The following is a 14,065-nucleotide window of genomic DNA, read 5'->3' as shown; positions in this document are numbered from 1 at the left end:
TTTTTTGGAAAATAGATGGGGTTGTTTTAAGACCAAAGGGTAAAACTGTCCATTGATAGTGGGCATTGGGAATGCAAAAGGCAGTTTTGTAACATTCTGAAGGTTTAATTCCAAGTTGCCAAAATTCGGATTTAAGATCAAATTTTGAAAAGAGTTGAGCATTTTTGAGATAGGTGAACATGCTTTGTCATTTTGGCAAAGGAAATTTGTCATCTTGTAAAAACATGTTTAGAGGTTGATAGTCAATGACTAATCGTTTTTTCCCTCTAACAATCTCAGAATGTTTTTCAACATAAAAAGCTTGACAAGCCCATTGAGAACTAGTGGGTTCAATGAGACCTCCTTTTGGGCTAGGATATCATAAAATGGCAAGCCAGTTAGCACCAGAAAGTCAATAACGACTAGTTTTCTACTCCAACTATAAAATGGTTCAATCAAATTCAAGTGAGGGTTTGACAACTACTGTTATCATTGAGCATTCCTCTACAATTTGAAGTTAAAATTTGTGTATTCATTTCATTCATTCACACATTGAGCTTTCATTTGTTTGTTTGTATGTATGTATGTATGTATATGTCACCACATCCATAAGACACATATCAGCACTCTCAGACTGATAAGAGTTTGATTTTAGTTTTTGTTACTTTCTACTACAAGAGAAAGGACGTACTATGATAGTTAAAAACTATCATCTTAGAGGACAGATGATAGTTATCCTTACCATTATTATAGCCAACATCAAGAAAAGATGAGAAAAAAATACCTGTCACATGATTATGATCACAATATATTTTCTAAGGAAGTAAGCAATTCTGAATTTGATACATTTATTTTTTTTAAATTTTTAGTAGGAAAATTTAAATTATTTTGATTTTGACAAAAATTTGAATTATTAGGGATGGCGATTAAACTTAGACCCTGACTGGACTCAGATGAACCCAAAAAATCTGGTCTGGGCTCAACCAGCACCAGATTAAATTTAACCGGAATTCGGATGCAATTTAGTAAACCTGGATGTATCTGAGTTTGGGTTTAGGTAAACCCACAAATCTAGAACCCGGATCCGGATTAATATTAATTTTTTCAAAATTATTTAATATAAATGTGAGGAGGAAAAAAAAATGCCTTAGTTGCTCACATTTCACAGTCGCCACCAAAGGCTCAAAGCCAAACATTTCCTCTCTCAATCTCTCTTTGGCTTTTGTCTTCTTCAAATAAAATTAATTATCGTCTTCATTGCCTCACCAGTCACCATCTTTGCAGCGTGGCTATGTTAATCTCATCATCATCACTAGCCTTCTCTGCCGCGACCAGTAACAAGCTACGGGTTGAACACCACCTCTATAAATCATGATCATGGTTGTGTTCATCATCATCAGCTACCGTCGTGAATACTAAATCTTGAGTTTCAGCTTCCCTCTTTGTAATTTGATATCCTCCATTTTATGATTATGTGATTTATGCTTTGTTGTGCTTTGATTTTAATATTTATGCTATGTTATGCTTCCATTCTATTATTATGTATTTAATTTTGAATTATTTTTTATTGTTGATGCAAAAATACGTATAGCTGTTACAATTAAAATAGCATATAAAATGGAAGAAGTTGCTAGATTAGTTGTCAATTATAAAACTAATTATGTTTTGACAATTTTTGTAGGGTGACAAATTCATATTGGAAAATGAAAAAGAATTGATCTGGATGTCTGGATGTCTCTAAGTCTGAAAAGAGCAACGAAAGTATTTTAATTTTGTATTTGATTTTTTTTTGGGATTCGGTATCTATATTTGATTTTTTTTAAGAAGCTATATATAATTTGTATTTTGTATTTGATTTGGATTGAACTATAAATAAGTTTTTTTTACTTCATTCCAGAAACTCTTAATAAGCAATCTCATAATTCGGGTTTAAACCCTGTAATCCGGGAACCGAAACTGGTCCCGGATTAGAGAAAACTGAGTTTAAATCTGGGTCCAGTATAGAAAATTGGTGTCTGGATCCAGACCAGAAAATTACCATCCCTAATTGAAATTGACATATTTTTATGATGGGTATTGTCTATTACTACTTATTGAAAGTTTTAAAAAATAATAATATTTTTTTTGAAATTCCTAAATTCTACAAATTTTCACTGTAGTTAAATTAATAAATCTTTTATCATCCGCTATCCAAAATTGAAGCTACATTTACAAATTTCAATTTACATTGCATGTTGACATAACTATCATTTACATATAAACTAAATACTCAAATACACACACATCAAACTAACTCCTAATAATGGAAAATGTACTACGCGAATTCTAAAATTGAAATATTGTATCATGTAACTAGTCCAAGCACGTATAAATCGAAAAGCAAAATGGAGACCATGTTTTGTGCTTACATAAGATCTTATACACAGTTAGCAAGCTTGCCCTTCAAAAAGTGAATCCTTAATGCTTATAATCATACAGATAGCATGCTTTGCTAAGCAATTCTTGTCATGCAACCTATTTTAGCTTAAGAAATTAAGGAATTAGCTTAAGAAATTCAAATTGAAGATAATGCTTAAGAAATTAGCTTCCAAAGTAAAAGCAAAAATCTAGAGCCTCAAAAAATCCTAAGTATCACCATTTTCACTTGTCGTGCAATAAACACAATGAAGAATCAACTTAAAACAATGTGGGTAGTGTTGTAATTTTGATGGATTTCGATAGGAAGTATTTCGTAAGTAATGTACAAATAATAGAAATAATATAAAGGAAAAAGTGTTATATGATATAAAGTTATAAGCATTTAAAGGACAATATGTAACCCATTTTAAAATGCTAATAAGTTGTAAATAAAGTGTCTTAGACCAAATCCTTTTTCTAAATAGTCCTACTATAGCCTCTAAATAACCAATTCTCAAAATAAAACTAGAAATGTTTTTATATGCTAAAGATGCCTAATAAATAATGTTTTAACTAGATTTTGGGGTGAAAGAAAAAGGAACAAAAATCCTAACTAAACACAATGAATTTATTTTAAAGTGAAGCGGTGCCTCGCGTGATTAGGATGTGTTGATTGTTTCTAGCTTTGTGTGGAGCTTGAGAAACTTTGGAAGAGGTGAGGAGGTATATGGAGTTTACATCTGAAGAGAGTTGGCTTGAAAGGCTATTTTTATCCTGCAAAAGGAAAAAAGGAGGTTAGAGTTGGAGTGGGCAATGGTTGGTGACCACACTTCAACAGTCAAGTTGGTTTCGGGACTATTTTTTAATTATTGGAGATTGAAACTAAGTTGGCAGCCGTGGCAGGCTATTGCCTCCACTTTTTCAACTGAATATCTCCCTATTGATTCCTCAATATTAGTTAAGAAATCAAACTCACACCTCATGTGCCTAATATTTGAGGCATTTTCTTCAACTGTTTTGCCTTTAATGTAGGGAAAATCTGTGTACCATTTTAATTGTTTGATATACCCAGCATAGGCCAATCTTCTCTTAGCAACTTTACAAACACTATATTAACACGTTGTGTTCTATCATTAATTCTTCCATTTGTTCCCCAAATAAGTAATAATGCTAAGAAATAATTTAATGCACAAATTCAAAACCATGTGTTGTTAATTTTTACTTTCATGAACAGATTAATTAATTATTCAAGTTTTATAAATTATGTAATTAAAAAAATAATCTTGGAAAAAATCCTCGGCATTTAATTTCTTCCTACTAGTTAACCAGCCACTTACTTTATTCCATCCTAGTGCAACATGCACTCCTCCAAAAAGCCTAAATCTTGGGAAGTCAAGATTTTTTTTTTAAGAAACTGATAAATGTATTAATAAAGAAAATGTTAAAACAGATAGTAGATTAATTGTCCACTTAGAAAACAAACACTATCTGTTTTATATGAAAGTATACCCCATCATCTCTATACAAGGTTAGAATCAGTTATAACTCCCTATCTCAAACTCCATCCTTGTTTAGATGTATGAAGAGAAAGGATGAATCTTGAAACTCCTTCGAAACTGAAGCCCAAAATGAAGTAAGAAAATGTACTCTATCCCATAGTTCTACAGCATTATCTACACTTTTCCCCTAGAAAATACGAACATTTCTTTCCTCTCATATTACCTAAAACAATGCTGCCACTGCACATTTCCAAAGAGTTTTAGCCTTTGTTCCTCTACCAAAAGCAAAAGAATTCTTTATAAGAAGAGAATCACAAGAACTTGAAAAGACCCACAAAAAATTAACTTCTTTACACAACATATGCTACAATTTTGAAGCCACAAAACAGTGAAGGAACAAATGAAGTGTTGTTCGCTCCAACAAAGAGATTTGGATTATCATTACAAGCGCATGTCGGCCCTGTTCTATAAACTAAATGGGTTTAATGATCCAACACTCGAAGAGATAGATACTGATTCTGCCTCTAACTCAGAACAGGTCCAAATAATCGACATGGTCCACACTCTCTGAGCATCTGTTGCTCAGTATCTGCACTTCTCTCACACATCATACACAAAGAAAGAGAGAGACAAAAATGAAGAAATATTCTTTGCAACACTTCTCTAGAATTTAATTTTCCGTATGCCAAAGCCTACAAGAAGACTTGAATCTTAGGGTGAATTCTTCAGTAAAATCATCATTGCACAGCTTCTCAAAATATGACTTCTAATTATATTGTCCAGAGGCTTTCAGCTTCTATTTTCTAGTCTTCCTCCAATTCATCAATGATGATATTTTCAATACTTGACATTACCGTTGCAAGTTCTTCAACCTTTCTGTTTTCAAAATCTCTTCTTTTCTTGATCAAAATGGTATGATTCAAGTCTTTTTCTCTTTTGATCTTTAGTCTTCAGGTGCAGAGAGAGAACTTCTCATTCATGGCTTCCACTTCATCTTCCACTCCTGTTACTCTTTCTTCTACTCTTTCTTTGCCCAGATCTTGCACTTCCCATACCACCAATAAAATCGAAAACCTTGTCGAATATTCCTATATCCCTGAATCTGCCCAAATTAGTGAGTTATCCTATCCTCTCCTCAGCCCTTATCAGTTGTATAAATGACCTAGCTCCTTTACCCGTAGTATACGCACCCTCATCTCTACCCGACGCCCTCACCCTAAGGAATATATCCAGTCTTCTCACTTGGATCAGTGTGCTCTCCAAGCCACCTCTGCTGAGTAATACGTCACTCTGGAAATTCCCTCCGAGCTGCTTTCCAATTGGAAACAAGAAGGTTGTACTCATCTTCATCTTGGAGGCATCCGATTAATCCTTACCCTTCATGGAAGAAAAGGATTACCGGTTACAGCTCGCCTTGCCATGCTTGATACCCGGTTTAAACAGTACCAAGATGCTGTTATTGGCACTGTCCTCACAACTCTCCATGCAGGCAGTGTTTTACTCACCTTTTATCCAAACTTTAACCTTTCTCTCCAAGACCCCAATTTGCCCACAACCTTAAAAGTCCAAGTTCAGATCCAAGGTGCTGAACAAACTTCTTCTGCCAAAATTGCCACCTTACACCACCAATTGGTCTATAGGCTTCAAAATCATGCCTTAGATCTCCCCACTCCAGAACACCATTCTGATACCCTCATGGTATTAGTCGAATCTAACCAGATCCCAACCATAATCCAAATCCCAAGACAAATTCCCCGTCATGAACTCATCAAGCTTATGCCTCTTGAATGGATCTCCAACTATGAACAGTTCCATAACAATACAACTCCAATTCAGACATCTGAAAGCATGTTTGAAAGACACGAAGATGGAACAGTCCGAATGACTTTTAAACCTCCTCCAAGTGCTCCACAAGAGCCTCCTCGGCTCTCCTTTACCTATTCTTTAGTGATCACAGCTGTTCAGATAGCCCAGGAAGATCTGCCTATTACAAGGTTCAATTCTGAAGGTTACCCAGTTTATCCAGCCAAGCAAAATGGCTATTTTCTATCGGATGCCCCTGGCTCCGGCATGTGTGATCCAAATTGTCCCTGCTGGGATGGTTGGCAAAAAGACGATGCTTATGCCACCACAAGCAAAAGGAAAGGCAAAAAGAAAAAACCTCCAGTCTCATGTCACCACTGTGACCCCAAACCACCACAAGATCCTCCACCTCCACCAGCTCCATTACCCTTTTACAAAAAGGAACTCCACTGGATTGCAAAGCATTGCAAATCTGAGACTCCACCAATCCCACTTCCAACACCACCACTGACTTGTATGATGTTTTCATCTACTTCTTCAGACTATTCTTTTTCTTTTCCTCCTTTACACACTCATACAGATTCCCAACAAAATGTTGTGTCCAAACCCTTTGTCCCTTCACCAATTACCTCATCAGGCCACCTTGAACCTCCCAAACCTTTTGAATCAGTCCTCAACTGGCAAACCCAAAATGCCAGAGCACAGAATGATACTTTGATGCATATCAATTCCAAAGTTGAAAAAATCAATTTGCGAACAGAACAACTTGAGACAAAAGTTGACTCCATTGCTGCACAGATGCAACAGATCCACCACAATCTCCAGTCCAGAATTGCTCAACTCGATTCTGAGTTACGAACTATGCTGGCCCAGCGCTACTATGGTCCAGAATTTGACCAAAAGGAAAGAGAGATCAGATGCTTAAAAGCTGAACTTGATCAGATTGAATCTGAAAAACAAAGATCCACCCTTTTTACCACATCACCTCTTATCCCTTCCATCGGTCCAACTTATCACCCATTTGCCTCTATGCTTTCCCCGCTCAAACAGTATGATCCTTCCAAGTTATTTGGTATGACTCATACTCTTTTTCGGGATAATCCATTACAACCACCACCTAAACCAAAATCAAAGCCTAGACCACAACCGCGACCTGTCACAATTCATCCTTCATCCATTTCCATCCCTGGCCAACCATCTCCTGGTTATACGCCGACATCACCGCCAGCTCCTCCATCAGCCCCTTTATCCCAACCTCCTACCCAATCCAAGGATATAGAACCCATGCACCAATTTAGTGCCCACACAGTTGATCATTCACCTACTTTAGATGACCAAACTTCTGATTCAAATCTATCTGTTTCTAATAGCCATACCGAAACTGGCACAGAATCTTCAGCATCCACCAGTGACTCTGAAAAGTCCTATGCTGATATCACTAGAATCTTGATGGCCCAACTTGATCAACCTGCCCAAGGCCAAACCTCTCATACAGAACCATATGTTGATATTCCCTCCGAAGTTGAAGAAGAAATGCCTGAATCTTCGGCAACAAACCAACCTCCTCCAACCCAGGCACAGACCAATCCACCCAGTCAGAAATCGGCAAATGGTCCATGGTTCACATTTGATGATCTTCCATCTCATAAATGGCGTGACCGACTTAATGAAATGTTCGCCTAGATTCACCTCTAAATGCTACGGCCAGGAGCCACAACTCAATTAGTCCTTAGAGAATTTGCTACTCGTTTTACGGGTGCTCTAAGAGATTGGTTTGATTCTTTAGGGCGTTACCGCCAATTACAGTTTGTTGATCTACCAGAAGTCTCAAGTGCTCTTGCGGTTCTCCATGATCAATTACTTGGAGACCCCGCTGCAGTCTTTGAAGCTGCATGCCGAGACTATCTCAATATGAAATGTTGTTCACTCAATGCTAAGGATCTTGACTTCCATTACAAGCGAATGTCCCTGCTGTTCTATAAGCTTAATGGATTCAATGAGCCGACATTAAAGTATGTCTTTCTGGCCTCCCTACTAAAAGAACTCCAACCAGACATACAGCGGCAACTCACCGCATCCAATCTTGTTCTTGACAACATCTCTCTTGGTAAAATCTTTCAGCTTGCCAAAACTTGTCTCGACAAACTTTGCGAGCAGAAACAGTTTTTCAAAGAACTGTTGAAAGATAAAGAACTATTTCGGAGTGCTTGCAAAAAGCCTTATTTGCATATCAAATGTCAGAAGAAAAAGGATTGTGATTGCAGTTCTAAAAAGAAAAGGCATTTTTGAAAATTCAAAACTCCAGAATTTTCATCTAGACCTCGCAGATCCAGAAAGCCTTACCGATTCTTTCGAAAAAAGTCCTCTTCTTCTAGAGACTTTCAACGGAGAAAATCAAGCATATGTTTCATCTGCAAGAGAAAAGGTCATTTTGCCAAAGATTGTCCCAACAAGAGAGAAAAATATATTTAGTTAGTTGAGCATCTTCAAGCCACTACCGATTATTCTCCAGAAAAGGATGAACTGGAATCCTACTTCTCTGAACAAGATGAACCCAATGATGAAACAATGTTCGTACTACAGAATTCTTCAGATGACTCTGCCAGTGATCAGTCCCAAGTCATTTTCCACCAACAGTTACTGTCCCTTAACACTACTGTTCCCATACCATCCATTAAACTTCAGATCTTGCCCTCAAAATTCCAAAGGCCCGTTCTAGTAATTGGTCTCATCGACACTGGCGCCCAACGCAGCATGTTAAACCCACATATTCTTCCACCAGAATATACTGGACAGAATATAAAGAACATTTCAAAGCTGTCAATGGCAAACTATTCACCACCTCTCTGATTACCAAAAAACTCATTGGTATTCAACTTTTCCCCAATTGTGTCATTTGGACCAAGGTTATCGGTTCAACCCTTCCTAATAAGGATCTCTTGTTAGGTTTTGACATCCTTCACCAGATCAGACACCTCCAAATCATTCCCACCGGAATTCGGGTCAAGTCCATGTTCAAACCATTCACAAACATTCTGAAACTCTACAATCTATCAGAAACCCCCCAGTCCTACCAGGATATTTCCACTAAGCTTTTGAGTTTCTGTCCAGAGTCCCATTCTGAGTTCACCCATCCAAACCCATTGTGGAAAAATAAGTCTTTCTTCATTAAGTTACCTTTCAAACTCAATGAAGACATTAACCCAACCAAAGCTACTCACCCAGGAATGAGTCCGTCTGACTTACTCCTAGCCCAATAGGAATGTTCCTAATTGTTAGCCCAAGGTCTAATTGAGCCTACAAATTCTCAATGGGCTTGCCAAGCCTTTTATGTTGAAAAGCATTCTGAAATTGTTCGAGGAAAGAAACGCTTAGTCATTGACTACCAACCATTAAACATGTTTTTGCAAAATGACAAGTTTCCCTTGCCCTGTAGACAAAGCATGTTTACTTTTCTCAAAAATGCCCAAATCTTTTCAAAATTTGATTTAGAATCAGGTTTCTGGCAATTAGGCATTGAACCCTCTGAGCGTTACAAAACTGCTTTTTGTATCCCCAATGGACAGTCCTTCCCTTCGGCCTCAAAACTGCCCCATCCATTTTTAAAAAATCCATGGTCAAAATCTTCAGCCAATCCTGCATCATGCATTGATTTACATTGACGATATCTTGCTTTTTTCAGGATTACATGATGAACATCGCCAGCTGTTAACTCAATTCTATGATATTGTCCAAAGTCATGGAATCATGCTGTCTACCAAGAAAAGCACCATTGCCACAGATAACATTGAATTCCTCGGCATGATCATAAAAGATGGCCATTATCAGCCTGGAACACACATTGCCCAAGAATTGCTTCACTTTCCAGATCAGCAACTTTCTAAAAAGCAAGTTCAATAGTTTCTCGGCATTATCAATTACATCCGTGATTTCATCCCACATGTGGACCATTACACTCGCCACCTCTCGGCTTTATTGAAAAAGAAGCCCCCATAGTGGAATGCTGACCACACAACTGCTGTCACTACCCTCAAGCAAATTGCGCAAAATCTGCCTCCTTTAAAATTGATTACTGATGGAAAGCGCATACTACAGACAGACGCAAGTGATGAATCATGGGGTGCCATCCTCCTCGAAGAAATCAATAGCAAAGAACACTTTATCGCTTACGCTAGTGGACAATTTTCTGACACACAGAAGCATTACCATAGCGTGTTCAAAGAAATCTTAGCGGTAAAGAATGGCATAAAAAAGTTTGAGTATCATCTGATTGGACACCATTTTCTCATCCGAATGGACAGTTCAGCCTTCCCCAATATTCTCAATTTCAAAGGTAAAACTGTTCCCGAAAAAATGTTACTCAGATTAAAAGATTGGTTTTCCAAATATGATTTTTCGGTCAAGCATATAAAGGGATCCCAGAACCTCATCCCTGATATGCTATCCAGACTCTCAAAACCAGAAAACCCTCTCACCCTGTTTTCCACTACATACCACTTTCTGATCATCTCCATGGCTACATCACTACCCCCAGAAGCTCTCACCAAGAAAACTTTTCCCTTTGCCAAAAACTTCTCTTCTGTCTTTGCCATCCAAGAGTTTGCAAGGAAAGCTCTCTTTCGCTTCTTCATGAAAGCCTACCTTGTAACAAACTCCTTTCCCTTTTCCACCTTCCACCTAGAAAATATGTTCCTTACAGGTTTAACCCTTGATCCATCCAAAGAAATCACTGAAGATGTGTTATCGTACATCTAGTGCCTAACTGTCCTTTATGCAACCAAGTTAGTCCTACCAATTACTCCCACTTTGGAACATCTTCTTAATCCCGACAAAGCCACCTCTCTTACCTGGACATTACTTGAATGGTTTTCCCTCATCCCATGGTGGAGAAAGAAGCTACAACAACTGTCAGAGATTTACAATCTTGAACGTATGCCTGCCTTTGAAGCACAACTGTTCACATCAGTATTTATCATTCACAGGCCATACTTCCAACATCCAGACAAAAATCTCTTTTGGACTCAAGACCAGGTATATGAATGGTTTACTACCCCTCACCCAGCTGTCATTGACAATGAAATTCAATCCACCCTGTACAACTACCTTTGTCAATTAAACCACCAAACTCCGCCACACAAAGACATCTTCCACACCTCCTTAGGTCCACAACATGATCTCATCATGATCCCCACTCCATCTGCCATATCTAAACCAAAGTCCACAGGCATCATCATTAAAGAAGAAAAACCAGACTACACCGACTTCCTTTACCAAGACTCCCAAGACCCATGGGAAGAATTCCTTCCCCTCAGCCAACATCTCCAACAGTTTCCACAACCAACCATGTATGAACTAGGATCATCATCTCAACCCTCCAAAGTTGACAAGGCCACTCAAATGCCAGTCCTAAGTCCCAGTCATCACCCTCCAAACCAGGATGCTGAAAAGATTGCCCTTATCCACATTGTCGTGGTCCCCACTGTAAGTATCCAAAGCTCTCCAAAACCTTTTTTCCACCAACCTCTCGTGACACTGATCCCGATGAAACCAACAGCTCATCTGAAGACGACTACATGAATCTCCACTCTCCATAAAGTAGTTTGTCTTGTAATTCACTTTATGCTTTTGTCTTGCATAATTATTAAAGTTTGCTTTTACTTTAAGCTTTTGCTTTTGTCAAAGTCATGCTTTAATTATTAAAGCACACTTTGTCACTTTGTAATAATTAAAGTTGTGTCATGATGTATCTTTTACTTTTCCTTTTGTAAAAGATAGGGGTCCTGTCCTATCTCCCCGAGAATTCTCCTATATAAAGGATTCTCCCCTCGCTTGTAAGATATAGAAGTTTTCCAAGAAATAAACTCTCGTGTGTTTTCATAAAACCATGAATTTCTAAACTCTCTTCTCTCTCTCTGCAAATGAAGATCTAAAGAAAGAAAAGAACAAAGCATTGAATTTGTTCATTTTGAAAACTTAAGGAAGCATGCTCTGCATTTGCCTTCCAATAAGGATCCTGTGCATCAGAAAACTTATGATGATTTCTTAAACAGTTTGGTACCCTATTTTAAGACTAAGGAAAGTCTGTTTTGGGTTATATAACCTCTAAAGAATCGTTTTAGGTTTTGCTGCACCTATATGTATATCGGCTGGAAACCAGAACTTGCGGGCTACTAGCCCTAATGACAGACTTGTGCTGTCGTAGATCGGGTAGAACAATGCCACGTACATTTATGGTATCAAACTGCCAATTCCAATTCATAGTGAGTGGGGAGAAAGCCACGTTAAAGAAAATTGAGATATTCCTTGAAAGGAATAATCTATGCAAGTAGGGAAATTTCTCACATAACAAACCATCATCCCTCCATTTATCCTCCCAAAAACAAATAGCCTTCCCATTACCCAGTTCTAAGGCAACAAAACTAAGAAAAGTTGGGTACTCTTTAGATTTAGCTTTCTAGGGGCCTCTACATTCCTAACCATGTTTGCATCCCATCCATTTGGACGAATTCTATGCTTGTTACGAATAACCGAGTGCCAAAGAAAGGTCTTCTCCAAGAGAAACCTCCAAAGCCATTTTACTAAGAGAGTTCTATTTTTCTTTTCCACATTGCCAATTCCTAAATCACCTCTAGTTTTAGGCCTTACAACCTTAACCCACTTCATGAGATGAGATCCATTGCCATTTTTGTAACCTTTCCACAAAAGTCTCCCATCATCTTCTCAATTCTTTTGCAATTCCAAATGAAATTTTGAAAAGAGAAAGAAAATAAATAAGAATGGCTTACTCGTGATGCAGAATGAACCCAGCTTTTTCTCAATACTAGAACTGACAATTGAAGCATCTGAGAATGCATTAATTGGGGAGAGATGACAGAAGGAATTATCTATAACTTCACCTTCAACAAGCGTAGATTTTTTCAATAATCTTTTTTCTTTCTTTTCTGTCCCGAATCAGCTATATAGTATGGAGTGAATTAGAGTTCCACTTTTGGAGAAATTGGCTTTTTTCTAACGCCCATGTCTTTTCAAGTCTTTCAACCATTGGGTCCCAAAAACTTTGAGTTCTAGGATTATCACCCAAAGGTAACCCTAAGTGCTTCAAAGATCAACTTCCCACTATGAGCCCAAAGTTATTAGCTATGATTTTGACTTTATCCTCAACTGAAGTAATTCCTACTATTAAACTTTTGCCCATGTTGACTTTGAGTCCAGAAATCAAGCTGAAGCTCACAACTTTTAAAAGGTTGAAAATTTAGAGCATCATTTACAAATTGGAGATGAGAGACCTCAACCTTGCCTTTGCCAACCAATATTCCCTTAAATAACCCGGCTTTAATAGCTTTAGTCACCATTCTGCTCAAACCATTAACCGCTAGAGTTAAAAGAAATGGGGAGAGAGGATCTTGTTGTCTAATTCCTTTAGATGCACCAAACATTCCTTTAGTCCTTTTATTTAAGACTGAGAAGTTAATTGATTGTAGGTAGCCCTTTATCTATTGCCAGCACTTAAAAACAGGATCAAAAAAATTCCTATTTAAGTGATCGTAAAATTTCTCAAAATCAATTTTGATAACCATCCCCTCTTTTTTCTTCTTTCTACAATCTTCTGTAACTTTGCTAGCAAACAAAACAACATAAAAATCTGGTGCGCTTTAACAAACGTGACTGGGATGAAGATATAGTTTCGGATAGCACTCCTTTCAATCTCAAAAAGAGCTTTAGTTATTATTTGGTACATACAGACTTGTCACCAGATTGATAGATTGAAAATCAAAGATCTTGATGGAATTTTTTTTTTTAGATAAGGCAGATGAAACTAGCATTAGTGATCTTATTGATAACCCCTTTGTCACAAAAATCATCTAAAGCTTTCTTCCCATCTCCTTTGGTTGTGTTCCAACAACTCTAAAAAAAAAAGCCAATGAAAAACCATCTGGACCCAAAGCCTTATCTTGGTAAGCATCCAAACACTACCTTCTTAATTTTATCTTCATCAAATCTTCTCTCCAACCAACTTGTCTGCTCTTCTTTAATAGGAACCCAATTTAGTCTTCAATAAAAGGCCTTGAAAATCCTCCATATGAGTATAAAACCGGAAAGTATCTGATTATTTTAGCTTCTATGCCAGCGTCATCTTCAATAATGTTTCCTTCCCAAGATTCCAGCATTTTAGTTAGAATTCTGGCTTTGTCTTCCATTTACAATGCTATGGAATATTCTGGTGTTGTTGTCCCCTTTCTTTAGCCCATAGTGCCTTAGATTTTTGTCTCCACATAACTTCTATTATTTCAAATAAATTTTGGCTTGACTTCTCTAACTACAAAGGCTAATGTTCATCAATTCCTCCTCTTCTAATCTATTAATCTCCCTGTTGGGATGATTGGGAA

The sequence above is a fragment of the Citrus sinensis genome, chromosome 6, assembly GCF_022201045.2.
Source record: "Citrus sinensis cultivar Valencia sweet orange chromosome 6, DVS_A1.0, whole genome shotgun sequence".
NCBI lineage: Eukaryota > Viridiplantae > Streptophyta > Magnoliopsida > Sapindales > Rutaceae > Citrus > Citrus sinensis.
This window is presented reverse-complemented; position numbering follows the sequence as displayed.